At 31.3% G+C, this 17,500-nt stretch overlaps 1 protein-coding gene across 1 annotated transcript in view; it reads right to left on the reverse strand.

The window, feature by feature from the left end:
* LOC137629054 (heart- and neural crest derivatives-expressed protein 2-like) overlaps positions 1–17,500 on the reverse strand; it is a 36,877-nt gene that overhangs the window by 11,686 nt on the left and 7,691 nt on the right. The gene's annotated exons all lie outside the window — the stretch shown is intronic.

The raw sequence follows: 17,500 nt of genomic DNA on the forward strand, positions 1-17,500 counted from the left end.
GCCTTGAGTACTTTTCGATCATTGTGGATGATTGCGATGGGGCAAGTTAAATATCTTGGAATACCAGACTTACTTTCTTGTAATGAAAAGTCGGTCTCACATTAAATTAGTCTCCGGTGCAAAGTGTCATTTAGCGATGAAACCAACTGACAAAGAAAACGAGGAAAGCGCTCTCACTCCCAGAGAGAGAGAGAGAGAGAGAGAGAGAGAGAGAGAGGAGAGAGAGAGAGAGAGAGAGAGAGACCTAATGACAATGTAGGCTGCAATTTTAAATAGAGTTCCTTGACATTTATGAAGGACGTTCGCATCATTGTTCAACCTTTTTTTTACCCTTAGGCATATTTCTAACTAGATATACAAGGTGCATCTATTTCCCATATCGGGCAATTCTTACATCTTCTCATGTGCTCTCTTTACGATCAAACATAGATACACACACACACACACACACACACACATATATATATATATATATATATATATATATATATATATATATATATATATACATGTATATATATATATATATATATATATATATTATATATATATATATATATATATATATATACATATTATTACGGCTGGCAAATTACATAAAATCCCGAGCTCCAAACTCACCTGCTTATTTTTACATAAATCTGTTATACTTGAAAAAATACCCGAGCTCTGAGAATATTACGCAACTCCCAGACGGCAACGTATAAAAACACTGAATATCCAAAGGTCTCTTATGTACTCAAAACAAAACTGGGGGATTATTAAAAAGGAACTTTTAAAAAACAACCTCTTACTTTGATTCTTAAACAGGGTTTACGAGCAAGAACTGATAAGAAATATGGGTGATCGAAAAAATAGACACTTTACAAAAATAAATATATTCTATAAAAAGTTACACTTTGAAAGAATTAACACCAAAAATAGATCACTCGAAATATTATATCTGCACAAAACCTTAGACTAAGAAAAAAGAAATTATATAATAACTTGTTTCACTGAAAATTAGTTTATAGAAATATTTAATTTTGATAATTATTGAAAATAGTTAACGGAAATTTACATAAAAGGAACTGATACACTTACGTCTTTTGGATCACACGAGGTAACCGAACAGTTAAGCCAAAATAAATACACTTCATTGTTTTAACCTAAAACAGTGTATGTATGTATGTATGAATACATGCATGTACGTGTGTGGTTGATAAAGAAAAAAAATAAAGACATGATGATGATCTATGTAAACAAGGCCAATGGAAAGTGACCATTCTTGATTATATTTTCAATATCCCTTCTTTAATTTCAGATTCAACTGACTATCAAGACCATGAGAACCAGATTCTTGGATCTTCTTTGTAGTAAACATCGTTGAAAGTAAATAAAGAAACGAACTTCGAGTTTGCACTGCGAGACTGAGAACTCAGAGGGTGTGTCAAACTCAATCATTAATCCATAAAATCCTTTTCGCCCAGAACACACTCAAGCTGAAGGATCTTGAAAGTTAAACCATTTGCAATAAAACATTTTTATAGAATAATTTCTTATTGGCACATTTCATCTGTACATTTTACACTGGGATGTATGTGCATGTCATGATGTATGCGAACCTACATATTGTCTCTAAACGTATATATCTTAAACTTAATGTGTGTCTTGCATGTCGTTTAATGTAAGTCTGAAGAGTCCTAAAAGCTCCTAAGGCCATAAAAGCTGGAGGTGAGAAAATAATTAGGTTTTGACAAGTTAATGGTTGCGGTTAAGTGACCTTGGATGACCGCAGGTCCTATACCCGAGGCACCACGGTCGCGCCCAGAGAGAGCAGTTGTCAACCAAAGAGTGCCTTTGTAGGAAGAGGTTAAGGGCCACCAATTGAGAATCTGGTTTTCTCAGCCGTTCTCCAAGCTCTTTTTCTCTCGAAAGTATGGCTGTTCTACGTTTCTGGTTGAGAACGTGATCAAGATCTGACTTATATTTAATGAGGATGATCATCTTTGATGGGTACTATAGTCCATTTCTTTTATCGAGTCATATTTGCACCGACTCGCAGCGTTGCCCTTTTAGCTCGGAAAAGTTTCCTGGTCGCTGATTGGTTAGAATTATCTTGTCCAACCAATCAGCGACCAGGAAACTTTTCCGAGCTAAAAGGGCACAGCTGCGAGTCGGTGCAAATATGACTCGCTAAAAGAAATGGACTATAGTGCTTAATAAGTTAGTAGACGCGACTTATCAACAAAAGATTATGGATTCGATTCCCTTGGGCCCCAAAATGTGTCAGACTCATTACATAATGACTCAGTTGACGTTATAGAATTACAGTACCATGGCGAGTCACACCAAGGGTGGAAATGGGCTTGAGAATATCAACCACATCCCCAAATATTTGCTGAGAACAATCATTCCGGAGCTATCCCTAATTAGGGACAAGTCTTAAGCGAAAATAATTATGCTAGTATATTTTAGTTCCTAACCCCCATTAAACGACATGATGCCAATTCAATGTAAACATTATGTGACACATATGCAGTTTATAAAAAAAAAAAAAAAAAATGATAATAGTGTTGATGACAGCTGAAACATAGCCACAACTTATACTACCAATGGTAGTGATAGATTTAGCTAAAATTGGGGAATACAAATTTCAATGAAAAATACCATAGAGAAGCTAAAGCATAACAGCAACAAGTAAAGAGAAGTAAGATAAGCTACTGGCTGGAAATCCTTCTTTGGCCACACGATCTGTTTATCTGCTATTATTATTATTATTATTATTATTATTATTATTATTATTATTATTATTACTTTCTAAGCAACAATCCTATTTGAAAAAGAAGGATGCTATAAGCCCAAGGACTCCAACAAGCAAAATAGCCAAGTGAGGAAAGAAAATAAGGAAATAAACTACAAGAGAAGTATAAGAACAATAACAATATTAAATCAAATCTCATATATAAACAATAAAAACTTCAAAATAACAAGAGAAAGAAAAATAAGAAAGAATACCGTGACCGAGTGTACCCCTAAGCAAGAGAACTCTACCCAAGACAGTGGAAGACCATGGTACAGAGGCTATGGCATTAGCCGAGACTATAGAACAATGGTTTGATTTTGGAGTGTCCTCTTAAAAGAGTTGCTTTCCATAGCTAAAGAGTCTCTTCTACCTTGAGCAAAGAAAAATTGTTTGGTAATCTCAAAGAGGCTAGGTGTACGAGGACAGAGGAGAATGTGGGAATAATAGGCCAGAAGATTCGGCGTACGTGTAGGCAAAGGTATATTGAGCCGTAACCAGAGAGAGGGATGCAATGTAATACTGTCTGGCCTGTCAAAAGATCCAATAACTCTTCAGCGGTAGTATCTCAACGGGTGGCTGGCGCCCTGGCCAATCTTCTACTTATTAAGTACAAAACGGTTTCAGTGTTTTTCCACCTTCATAAATGACCACGATAGAACACACTGCATAATGTCGCCTATAAAAAGTGACATTTCTTGTGAAATTCCATTTGAAAACATCGGAGACAGATTACTCAGCCTTCAAGCAATGTTATGATATGTTAAGATTTTTATTATCAATGCCTCTATGCCCTGGAGAACGGACATCCCATTTTTAGCAATTCTGAATGATCTTGGGCGAGGTTAGAAGTATTATTCACGAGCCTTCTGTTAATCGTATTTGAATAAACAAGCTTTACACGATTCTCCCTGAAACAAACTTTCAATGAATTAACACGCTTACTTTTTCAAATCAGGAACATATATATTACTACGTAAACCTTGCTCTACATGTTTATAAAATAGAGCTGATACAATTGTATTATTATTATTATTATTATTATTATTATTATTATTATCATTATTACTTGCTAAGCTACAACCCTAGTTGGAAAAGCAGGATGCTATAAGCCCAGGGGCCCCAACAGGGAAAATAACCCAGTGAGGAAAGGAAAAAAGGAAAAATAAAATGTTTTAAGAACAGTAACAATATTGAAATAAATATTTCTTATACAAACTATAAAAACTTTAAAAAAATAAGACGAAGAGAAATTAGAAAGAATAGTGTGCCCGATTGTACCCTTAAGCAAGAGAACTCTAACTCAAAACAGTCGAAGACCAAGGCACAGAGGCTATGGCACTACCCAAGACCCAGGTCTACAGGGCTGAGGACTATGAAGAACGAAATAAGAGATGATGAATGGAGAAGTATTGAATTAAAAACTCAAGATAGAGACGACAGGCGAAATTTAACCGAGGCCCTTTGCGTCAGTAAGCGTAGGAGGAGATGATAATGATATTTGTATATATAATAGATAGATAGATAGATATGCATATTATATATTTATACATATATATACATATATTTATAAAGACATAAATAAATAAATATATACATACACACACACATATATACATATATATATATATATGCATATATATAATAGATAGATAGATATGCATATATATATATATATATATATATATATATATATATATATATATAATATATATATATATATATATATATATATATATATATATATATATATATCTATAAATATATATATATATATACATATGTATATATATACATATGTATATATATACATATGTATATATAAAATATATGGATAGATATACATATATATATTTATACATATAAATACATGTATTTACAAATATATATATATATATATATATATATATATATATATATATATATATATATATATATAATATTTATAGCTTATATATGTGTGTATAAAATTATATATATATATATATATATATATATATATATATATATATATATATATGCATGTATAAATATATAATTATATACACACATATAATATACTATATTATATATAGTACATGAATATTTAAATATATATATATATATATATATATATATATATATATATATATATATATATATATATATATACATATATATGTATATATACATATATATGTATATATACATATATAAGTATATATAGAGTATATATACTATATCTATTATACTAGCAGGTGCAACTTGGGACGGATATTGTTTATGAGATCAGCATTGTCCCTCGTTGACGTCGCTCACTATCGCGCAGTTCACCGTAATGTTGATACGTTTAACAGTATATATAAGAAGCCTACATGATAGCTGTGTCTTTTCAATTGTAGATATTACCGTAAAATCTGGCAGGAACAGAAACTATATTTCACATCAATCCCTGAAATTTTTATTTGGATGTGGAGATTATTCTAGGAAGAATTTACTCCACCGCCAAAAATAACCATTCAACCCATACCGAAATAAACGTTTGGTTTGGCTTTTCTATGTCGGATATCAACATGAAAATTGGTATGGACAAACTAAATATCCATCCCATAAATCCCTGAAAATTATATTTAGATATGTGAAATATTCTACGAGTAATTTTCGGTGCCGCCGAAAATCAGCCTCCGCGGACATGGAAAAATGATTACTGTGACTTTTCTACGACAAGCATCAATACGAATATTGGTATGAATATAGTTCACATAACACCAATCAAACTCTGTAAAAATCATTTGGATATCTGTAAAAATCTAGGAGTAGTTTGCTGCTCCTCACTGATATTTTAGCTAAATATCGTCACCTACGAACCAAAGTGACAGCGAGGGCATGCCTTTGGCAGGTATGAATATGAATATTGGCAGAAACAAAGCTTATATATGTCTAGATAATCCCTTAAAATTTCATCTGAATATAGTTATTGTTATAGGGGTTATTGACCCCGCCGCCAAAATAACAGCTGCTCGCCACCCCCCCCCCACCCCCAGCAGGTGATAATGGGTTGGGTGAGTTTCATTTGCGAAAATTTTGGCATTTCATATAAGGTCAGTAGGTTGGTTAGGGCACCAGCCACCCGTTGAGATATTACTGCTAGAGTGTTGTGGGGTTCTTTGACTGGCCAGACAGTACTACATTGCATCCTTCTCTCTGGTTACGGTTCATTTTCCTTTACCTACACATACACCGAATAGTCTGGCCTATTCTTTACAGATTCTCCTCTGTCCTCATACACCTGACAACACTGAGATTACCAAGCAATTCTTCCTCGCTCAAGGGGTTAACTACTGCAATGTAAATGCTCAGTGGCTACTTACCTCATGGTAAGGGTAGAAGAGACTCTTTAGCTATGGTAAGTAGCTCTTCTAGGAAAAGGACACTACAAAATCAAAGCATTGTTCTCTGGCCATGAATAGTGCCATAGCCTCTGTACCATGGTCTTTTACTGTCTTGGGGTAGAGGTCTCTATTCTATCTTATTTCTATTCCTCTTATTTTGTCAAGTTTTCATAGTTTATATAGAATATATTTATTTTAATGTTACTGTTCTTAAAAGATTTTATTTTTCCTCGCTGGGCTATTTTCCCTGTTGGGGCCCTTTGGCCTATAGCATGAAGCTTTTCCAACTGGGTTTGTAGCTTAGAAATTAATAATAATAATAATAATAATAATAATAATAATAATAATAAATAATAATAATAATAATAGTAATAATAATAATAGCAATAATTATAATAATAATAATAATGATAATAATATATATCTATATGTGCGTGTGTATATATTCATTCATCTATATTGTAGATATAATATAATATATATATATATACATATATATATACACATATATATATACATATATATATATATACACATATATATATATATATACATATATATATATATATATACATATATATATATATATATATATATATATATATATATATATATATATATATATATACTGTATATATAATCTGATAAAGTCTTGGTCTTTAGTGGAGTTCCCCAAAGCCGAGCAACCCTGTAACTTCTCTCGTCCCTCTGCCAGTGTCGCTAACACTCTCGAAATGAGTTTTCTTTTTCAATTTTTTTTTTTTTTTTTTTTGTCTTGAGCTACAGCGGATCCTCACGGGTTGGTCTCAACGGAGCACAGCGAGTGTGTCCCCTCCAACCGCAAAAACCTCTTCGACCACAATTGCTTCGCTTTTTTTCCGTTTTGTTTTTGTAACTTGATTCTTAACGATGATTTTCCATCCCTTAAGTCCATCCATCCATCCATTCCCCCAATTTTCTCTCGCTCTTTTTGGAAGGAAAAGGTTTTCCCCGTTTCTCATGTGCAAGTATTGGAACATGAGGGTAATTATTATTGTCTTCATTAGTAAATAATAACAATAATTATAATAATAATAATAATGATAATAATAATGATAATAATAATAATAATAATGATAATAATAATAGTAATAGGCTACTTAAACTAGGATTATTCATATCCTTTCTATTATCATCATCATTATTATTATTATTATTTTGAATAAAGGCATAGTTATATCCATGTATTGTTTCTATCATATCCTTCTATTGTATTATCATCATCATCATCATTATTATTATTATTATTATTATTATGAATAAACGCATAGTTCTATCCATGTATTGTTTCTATCATATCCTTCTATTGTATTATCATCATCATCATTATTATTATTATTATTATTATTATTATTATTATTTTGAATAAATGCATAGTTCTATCCATGTATTATTTCTATCATATCCTTCTATTGTATTATCATCATCATCATCATTATTATTATTATCATTATTATTATTATTATTATTATGAATAAACGCATAGTTCTATCCATGTATTGTTTCTATCATATCCTTCTATTGTATTTGAATATTACCCTAATTTGAAATTAAACATACTTTAGCTGTCGCTATTATTATCCTCATTAATTTTGTTACTGCTATTGTTAATCAATATCATCGTTATTATTATCATTCTCCTCATATTATCATTACTATAATCATTATCAATCATTGCTATGGAACTTCATTATGATTTTATAAAAATTACATCTAAAGGAATTCTTCAAAATATAGGTATACAAAAATGACGAAAGAACCTCCTCCTCATCGCATCTTCAGAGAAAGTTCTATAATAATAATAATAATAATAATAATAATAATAATAATAATAATAATAATAATAATAATAATAATAATAATAATAATAATAATCTTTATTTCAGCAAAAGCTATATACAGAATTACAATAAGGGTATGGTGGTCTTACATTTTTGACATCAGTAAAAAAAAAGATGAGATATGCAATAATATCAGTGATATATTATAAACATCAATTAGCAGGTTGACCACAGAGTTCTAAGGTCTGGGTAACAAAATCATAATAGCATTAACGCTTAATAATGATGATAACATGCATATCAGCAAACAAAAATATAGGGAGAAAACAAAAATGGCGATGACAATGATACTTAAATATAGAGAAGATAGATATAAGAGTATACTGGACTCATTCTCTTGGCTAGCTCTTCACTGAGGAGGAAAATGCAATGCATTCAATTTCAGTTACAGCGGCCTATATAGTAATATTTATACTGTCTTATAAAACGCAGAAAACTTTATTTACGTTTTATTTCAACTTTAATAGATTCATTGAATGACTGGTTTAAGGTTTTCTGGCGTTATGGTTTAATTGATATTAATGCAACCTGCAATGGGATGGGCCTATGCAGTGGTAAGATGCAATGCAGTGGTCCAGCTATGGCATAGTTTTTGTATTAACTCTATATTTTCCATAGATGTAGTGTGACTGATGAATAGTCGAACTGAAGGGAGTGAATTCTAGAGAAAAAAAAAATCTGACACAACTGATAATTTACGCTTTGATTCAGCAAATATTGTCATCAGTTAAATCGTACGTTTGCTGTACCATATCTGAGATACAGCAATATTGATAAGAAAAAGTTGTGACACTTTCCACGGGCTCGAATTACATAAACATTAAACTGAAACATAACACAGTATCGTATCATATTCCCTTTCACAACATATCAATTACTCTCCTTTCCAAGTACATTTAAAAAAAAAATATTCCCTTGTCTTTATAGAAATTACAACTCCGCGACAGATTATTGTCTTCCTTAACATGCATATTCAGCCCTTTTCACATTATATTACTATCAAATCTGTCTTTATAACTTTGTCGGTCCATATATTACACGTATTAATGTATATATATATATATATATATATATATATATATATATATATATATATATATATATATATATATACATATATATATATATATATATATATATATATATATATATATATATATATATATATATATATATATATATATATATATATATATATATACATATATATATATATATATATATATATATATATACATATATATACATATATATATATATATATACATATATATATGTGTGTGTACTATATATATATATATATATATATATATATATATATATATATATATATATATATATATATAGTGTATACATATGGCAGGACAGGATTATAAATGAAATTATAAGAAAGATTACTCGAGTGCCATGAGATCATGGTGAGGGGTAGATAGAGATGGTTTTTACATGCTATTCGCACTCCCCAAGAGAGATTAGTTCACAAAACTTTCAACTGGGCTCCAAGAAACACTAGAAGAGTTTGAGGATCCAGGCCAACACGACCAAGGACTATGAAGCGCGACGTGGGAGATGATGACTGAAGAGGTATTGATTTAAAAGCTCAAGATAGAGATAATTGGCAAAATCTAACCGATGCCTTTTGCGTCAGTAGGCGTAGAAGATGATGAAGATGATATAATTATATAAAAGTTGATTATATTACTAGCACTTGTGAATTTCCATACGCTTTAACTTCGAATTCGTTCAGCCAAAGGTAGGATAATGCCTTTACTGGTGAAGATTTCTGTTCAGCCGAGAATTCAAACCATAGTGCCGATAGAAATATGGATAAGGATTAAGCTACAGCCGGTTAAATTCAAGATACATACAGGTGATAGGTAAGTATCTAACACTTAGATGTTTTATGATAATGCCATCACGAACATGTGTCTAGATTCTCTAGAAGTTTTTAAGAATTTAGATTGGGAAAATGTAGGAATAATGGGGAAGATCTTAACAACTTAAGATTTACAGAGGACATAGTTCTATTCACTGAATCATGGGAGGAATTGCAAAGAAAGATATATGATTTGAATAGAGAAAGCAGAAATGTAGCACTGAAAATTTATATTAGAAAACCTAAGAATATGTTCAACGAAAATACAGACAGGATAGGCCTACATGTGTTATGGACGAACCTCTAGAGAGTGTTAATGAATATACATACGTAGGACAGACAATATTGCAAGGTTTTTCCCAGGACAAGTTATTCCAATCCAGTCTGTTTATGGTCTTTCTATGCCAGTCTATACCCGCAAAATTTCTGACTTAGTTTGCAATCTCTAGAGACCAATTCTGTTATTCTTTTTGTCCAGCTATTACCTGTCATTTTAATTGTATGTCTTGCCCACGCCCATTTCTTTTTCTTACCTCTTGTTAGAACATAGTCTACTTTAGTTTGCTCTCACATCCATGCTGCTCTTTTTCTACCACTTAGTGTTATTCCCATCATTATTCTTTCCATAGCTTTTTGAGTTGCATACAGATTATGTTCTAGGGATTTAGTAAGGCTCGAAGTTTCTGATGTATACATTATGTCAATACTGGTAGGACCATCTCATTAAATAATTTTCTTTTTCAAGAAAGTAGCATTTCAATTTTCTTAATCTCATTTTGTTACCCAAAATGCCCTCCCTCCCATAATAATCCTTCTTTTAATTTCGGTCTAGTCTCCTGGAGAAACGCTGTTTGCTGTTCGAAGTACGTATATTCTTTGACAATCTCTAGAGGTTCGTCCATAAATCTACTGCATTTTCATTGAATATCATCTTAGTTTTACTCATATTAATTCAAGTTCTTACTTTTCTGCTTTCTCTATTCAAATCTTCTATCATCTTTTGTGATTGATATTGAAGGTCTTTTATTACAGCTGAAGTTTTGACAAGATATAAAGTTTCCATAAAGTCTATAAATGCCCTACATAGTGGTTTGTCATACTCTGTTGGGTTTTTTCCTATAGCTGGTTAAAGACAAGGATATGGTCAGTTGTGGAATATCCGCTTCTAAAACCTGCCTGATATTGTGAAAAATGTAAATAGTTTATATGTTGCTAATAGTAAACTAATAAACTAAGCGGTAATTTTTCAGATCTTTTGTGTCTCCCTTTTTTGTGAATTAATAAAATGATATAGTTTTTCAAAGCTGTAAGTATAGAGCCAATGTATATATATATATATATATATATATATATATATATATATATATATATATATATATATATATATATATATATATATATAAATACATAGGCCTACTATAAGCATTCAGTACCCGTTGATGTGAAGCAATTGGTGAAGACAATACCAGCATTTGTAACCAATTTCCGCAAGCTAGCAGAAGCGCTGGGGACAACAAACACTGTTATTAGGGCAAACGCTTCCCTTCCACTCAAAGTTTACTTTCCCGCACCCAAAATCATTTGGTGCTAAAGGACGGTTTTCTTGGCCAGGTGTGAGAGCCAGCAGGTAGCGAGTTAATTGGCTAATAATTGGGCAATAGGAGGAGCCGAGTGACACCCGCCAAGTTGATTGGTTGTTTTCAAAGGGGCCACCCGGGGATGCCACCCCTGAGCCTCAAGAAAGAGCCAAGAACCGAACATTTTGGCGCTGAAGAATGTTGCGGGTTTCGGTACTAATAGATATTCAATTACCTGTAAAGATCGCCATTGTGCAAGCGTGCTCCTGACCGCCCCCCCCCCCCCCCTTCACCCTAATCAGTTACTTTATTCCGCAAACATGAAATTCTGGTCTGAAGTCTGAAAATTTTCAATCTTGAGGATACTTTCAAGCAACAGTTTCATCTTTGTTATCCAGAAACTTCAAAATATTCAGCAGGTGGACACAGCTTTGTTCAGAGTAGTGGGGCAGTTTCAACAAAAGAAAAATTGTTAGAAAATAATTACAACACACAAGAAGGAAATTATATAACGTGGTAAGAATCATAATAATTGCCAGAAGTTATCACAAGCGCCCAAAAAATAGTTTCAAGTAATGATAAGTCTATATAAACTTATAAAGATAAATTATCAAAGGCAACATTATGAAGTTCACTTTCGATTGCCAATTATTTTCCTAATAAGTAAATGAAATCATCGATTATATTTTCAAAAGCTATTTCTTATCCCACCCTTCATTAACCAACTTCGTCTGCATTGTATTTCTCACGCTCAGGAGAATTTACCTCCTCCTGAAGAACTTATGAGAGAGAGAGAGAGAGAGAGAGAGAGAGAGAGAGAGAGAGAGAGAGAGAGAGAGAGAGAGAGAGGGAGGAAAGCTTGGAAGTATTTTCTCCGTCAATAATCTTACCCAAAACCAACGAGTCATTACAACATGAAAGGGACGTTTGATAACCCGCTATGCCCACCTTTCGATACCCAAGAGATTTCCCCTCACTTTGCTTCCTCCTCCTCCTCCTCTCTTCCTCCTCCTCCTCCTCCTCCTCCACTTGCCCTTATTCCTCCTCCTCCTCACTTATCCTTTGCCGCCACTTGAGTGTCCCTGGAGAGAAAAAGGAACCTTCTGGAGAAAAGAGTCTTTGTTACTAAGCGTTAACCACCCGAGAGGGAGGCCCCCCCCCCCACAACAACCACCACCACCAGGAGAGACACAAGAAAAGCATCTTTTTAAGGTTTATTTCTGTAATATACTTCCCATTGACTCTACCACATTGTTTGAATTAAACTTATCACACAATTATAGGTAAAATAGCGTGAAAAAAATAAGTTAATTCATATATATATATATATATATATATATATATATATATATATATATATATATATATATATATATATGCATATTATATATACATATATATATATATATATATATATATATATATAAATATTATATTTATATATATACACTGTATATATACATATATATAAATGTGTATGTATATATGATATATATACATACAGTATATACATGTATATATACTGGATATATTTACACACATGTATATATAATTTATATTATATATATATATATATATATATATATATATATATATATATATATATATATATATATATATATATATATATATATATATATATATAGGCATATATTTGTGTGCGTGCATGTGTGTGTACGAATATGTGTATCTTCCTTATATGATAAAAAGCAATTGTCTGGCAATATATATACAAATATATATGTATATATATACATATATATATGTGTGTGTATATGTATATATATATATATATATATATATATATATATATATATATATATATATATATATATATATATATATATATATATATATATATCCTATAAATATATAATTATACATATTCGGTCACTCTCAGCTCTCCCCATCCTTCGGGTAAGGGGAGAGATAGCAGTCAATCATTGGTAAAAGTAAGATGGGTTTGCAAGCGTGTACATATCTATCCAAATATCTAACCGTCGCTTGTTACGGGTCGCGTACACTAGTTATAAATATAAATCATGGGAAATATATATATATATATATATATATATGTGTGTGTGTGTGTATGTATATATAAAACTATCTATGTCCTTTTTCCCACACGAGAGATTCACAGCAGTTAATTCCAATATCAATTAGAGAATCGTGTATACGAACATTAAACTGAGAAATACTTGTATATTTTAGATCTATGAAGACATTTACAAGGGCCAAACAAACGCTTTTGGCAACTTTACTCTTCCGTTAGAGAATTTTCATCAGGAGATTAATGCCCCACTTAATCACCTGCATGATAACTGCCAGGAACCCATCGCTTCTAATCATCCTGGCCAGTGAAGATTTGTCAAAAAGGCTACACAAGATGCATGGAGGGAGATTTGGCTAAAGCTTTCATATCATCCTTTGAATAAATTTCCTGTTTTTACTATTTTTATGAGCATAAATATACTTTAGCCGATGATTACATTCAAAATAGTATTCCATCATTTTTTCAACTCTATTATTACTGCTTCATATGGTACAGTTGGCTTCATCAATTCCGGTACACTTCATGGGAAGCTAAGGAAACATCAGTGTACCGGAAGTAATGAAGCCAACTGTACCTTCGTAAATTTAATAAAGATTTATTATCACTCATACAGCAGGCTATATAATCATATGCTTTTTATATTTTTACCATAGAACTGTTCGAGAGGTAGTCACGTAAGAGCTAGTTCCATCAAGCAATTTCTGTTCCAACATATTTATCATTGTCATCTCCATTTTTTTCTTTTTCTCTTTCTCCCTCTCTTTTTGTTTGCTGATATGTATGTTATCATCATTGTTAAGCGTTAATTCTATTGTGATTTTGTTACCCAGACCTTAGAACTCTGTGGTCAACCTGCTAATTGATGTTTATAATATATCACTGATATTATTGCATATCTCATCTTTTTTTTTTTTTTTTTACCGATGTCAAAAGTGTAAGATCACTGTACCCTTATATGGCTTTTGCTGAAATAAAGATTATTATTATTATTATTATTATTACTATTATTATTAATATTATTGTTATTATTATTATTACTATTGTCATTAGGCATATAATAACAAGGTACGCCAATACTCCTTTAGGTCTAACTAGGTAGAGTAAACAGATTTCAAAATGTATGTATCCAGATTTGGCTCATTACAGAATTCGTGACAGATTTTTTTTTAGAGAAACCGAGTCTACCTGCCCAAAGATTGTAAGCAAGGAAAGATTGTAAGTTCCTTTATGTTTGTTATTTACATAACTCACATATTCGTTAGCATTAGTTGGAATGCATTATAGATAGCAAAAAAAAATGTGCCACTCTTCCTGATGTTTCCGCTCGTCCCTAACATACAATACCAAGACTGTTATCCTTAACATACACATGGAGAGCGAGCCAGTAGGTGCTGTATTTATACGAAATGCCTCAAATATCATCTTCTATAAAAATTGCAATTGATTTCTACTCGTTCTTATTAGTATCATGATTAATCATTATCATTATAATGCTATACTTTGTGGGAAGTCAATAATAATAATAATAATAATAATAATGATAATGACAATAATAATAATAATAATAATATTAATTCTAATAAATAATAATAATAATAATTATTATTATTATTATTATCATTTTTATTATTATTATTATTTCAGCCGGTAATTGAGCAAATGTCATTCTTCAAGGTTGGGAAGTCAAATTCAGGGTAAGTCTTAGTCGAGTGTTTAATGCAGACCTCACAATTTCAGTAAAAAAAAAAGAAAAAAAAAAAAAAAGTTAACAGCTACGCGTCTCAAGAGTATCATCTACTACCCAAATCTAAATAATAATAATGATAATAATAATAATAATAATATTATTATTATTATCTTCAAATTAATCATATCAATGTATTTTAATGGTGTCTTTGAAACTAGGTGAAGGTAAAGGCCTCGCTTCGGAGAAGAGTTAAAATTATTGCTGATTCCAGAGGATTTTTTTTTTTTTCCCCAGATCTTTGAGATGCGTTGTAGTGACCGAGTGTCGGGAGACTCAATTCTTCAGCTCTTTGTTATATACATTCCAAGAGCCTAACTAATAAATGGAATTTTTAGATTTTCACCTTGAATAAGTTTGATATTTATTGTAATGGATATCATGACTAGTCAAGCTACAACCCTAGTTGGAAGAACAGGATACTACAAGTCCAAGGGTCCCAACAGAGTGACCAGCCCAGTGCAGAAAGGATATCGAGAAATAATGAATAAATTATATATGAGAAGGAAAATTAAATTAGAAGTTTCTCCGATTTAACAGCCCGATTAAGATTATTCCACAATTTGCTCGCACCCGGAATAAAACATCCAGAATGAGGAATAAGGAATTTAATTGACCGCAACTTTTTGCCCTACAAATTGAGATGAAAGTCGGTAGCTCAAGACCCGTCAGGAGAACAATACTCAAAACCTGATAAAATGAAAGCATTCAACATTACTTCAGGATACATTGATCGCCAAAACTTTTTAAAATACTTTCAAAATGGCCAATTTTTGTGCAACTGAAGAAAAAAACAGACCGAACGTGCTTTTCAAAAGCAAATTTGCAATAAAGTATTTCACCTATAATTTTAAAGGGTTTATATATACTGTAGTTAAAATGAGATTGTCAATGCGAAGATCTGAATGTTCAGGGACCAATCTTCTTTGCCTACTTACAATCATACTTTGAATTCTGTTTGGGTTCAACTTCATACCTCATAATTTGCACCAAGCAATGATTTTAGCTAAATCTGTATTAAGGGATTCAACAACCATGTATCTACAGCCAATAGATATAATTGAAACGATGAGAGTGGCATCAGGACCAAACCACATACCATTCGAAGATACAGTTTTGACATTCGTAACACAATGGAACATGTTTGAGGAAACAAAAATTCCAGAACACAATGGAAAGTCCTTGAGTATTACTTATGCTATGAGTACTGTACTGCTACACCCTCCCATATTATTATTATTATTATTATTATTATTATTATTATTATTATTATTATTATTATTATTTGCTAAGCTACAACCCTATTTGGATGAGCAGGATGCTATAAGCCCAGGGGCTCCAACAGGGAAAACAGCCCAGTGAGGAGAGAAAACAAGGGAAAATAAAATATTTTAAAAACAGTAACATTAAAATATATATTTCCTATATAAACTATGAAAACTTTAACAAAACAAGAGGAAGAGAAATAAGACCGAATAGTGTGCCTGAGTGTACCCTCAAGCGAAAAATAAGTAAATACTAAGGGTTATATTCGGGTCCAGCAATAACTCCTAAATGAAATCATTTCGGGCATTTTTTATAATAAACTTCGTTGCCTTATAAAGTATTGCACTTAGATAAGTAGATTTTCTTCTGTGAATATCTTGAAGGTAAAAAGGGAAATTTTGCCGAAACTTTGGAAAAACGGATATTTAGTCTAGAGACTCACTTCAGCAATGTCCATAATTATGTTCCTTTCTTATCATCATTATTTATGGTAAGATAAAAGAAAATTAAGACGACTTTCCGTCGAAACGAATGCATCTTCACATAGGCCAATAGTGAGAAAGGTTGCCTGCGATAAAACTACATTCACTCTGAGAAAGTTACATTCATGTAAATATTTAACAATATGGACAGCCTCTTGCTTTATACAATGAGGCTATTATTATTATCATTATAAGTAGTAGTAGTAGTATTAGTAGTAGTAGTAGTTGTAGTAATCAACGACTCGAAAGTGTCAGATATGAAATGAAATTCTTTTGGACTTACACTATTCGACATTGGAATAATAATTTAACACATTTATGTAATTGTAATTCTGGTCTCCATATTGTGCTTTATGACGAGTAATGATATATGTATATGTATATATATATATATATATATATATATATATATATATATATATATATATATATATATATATATATATATATATATATATATATATATATA

Source organism: Palaemon carinicauda, chromosome 37, assembly GCF_036898095.1.
Source record: "Palaemon carinicauda isolate YSFRI2023 chromosome 37, ASM3689809v2, whole genome shotgun sequence".
Taxonomy (NCBI): Eukaryota; Metazoa; Arthropoda; class Malacostraca; order Decapoda; family Palaemonidae; genus Palaemon; species Palaemon carinicauda.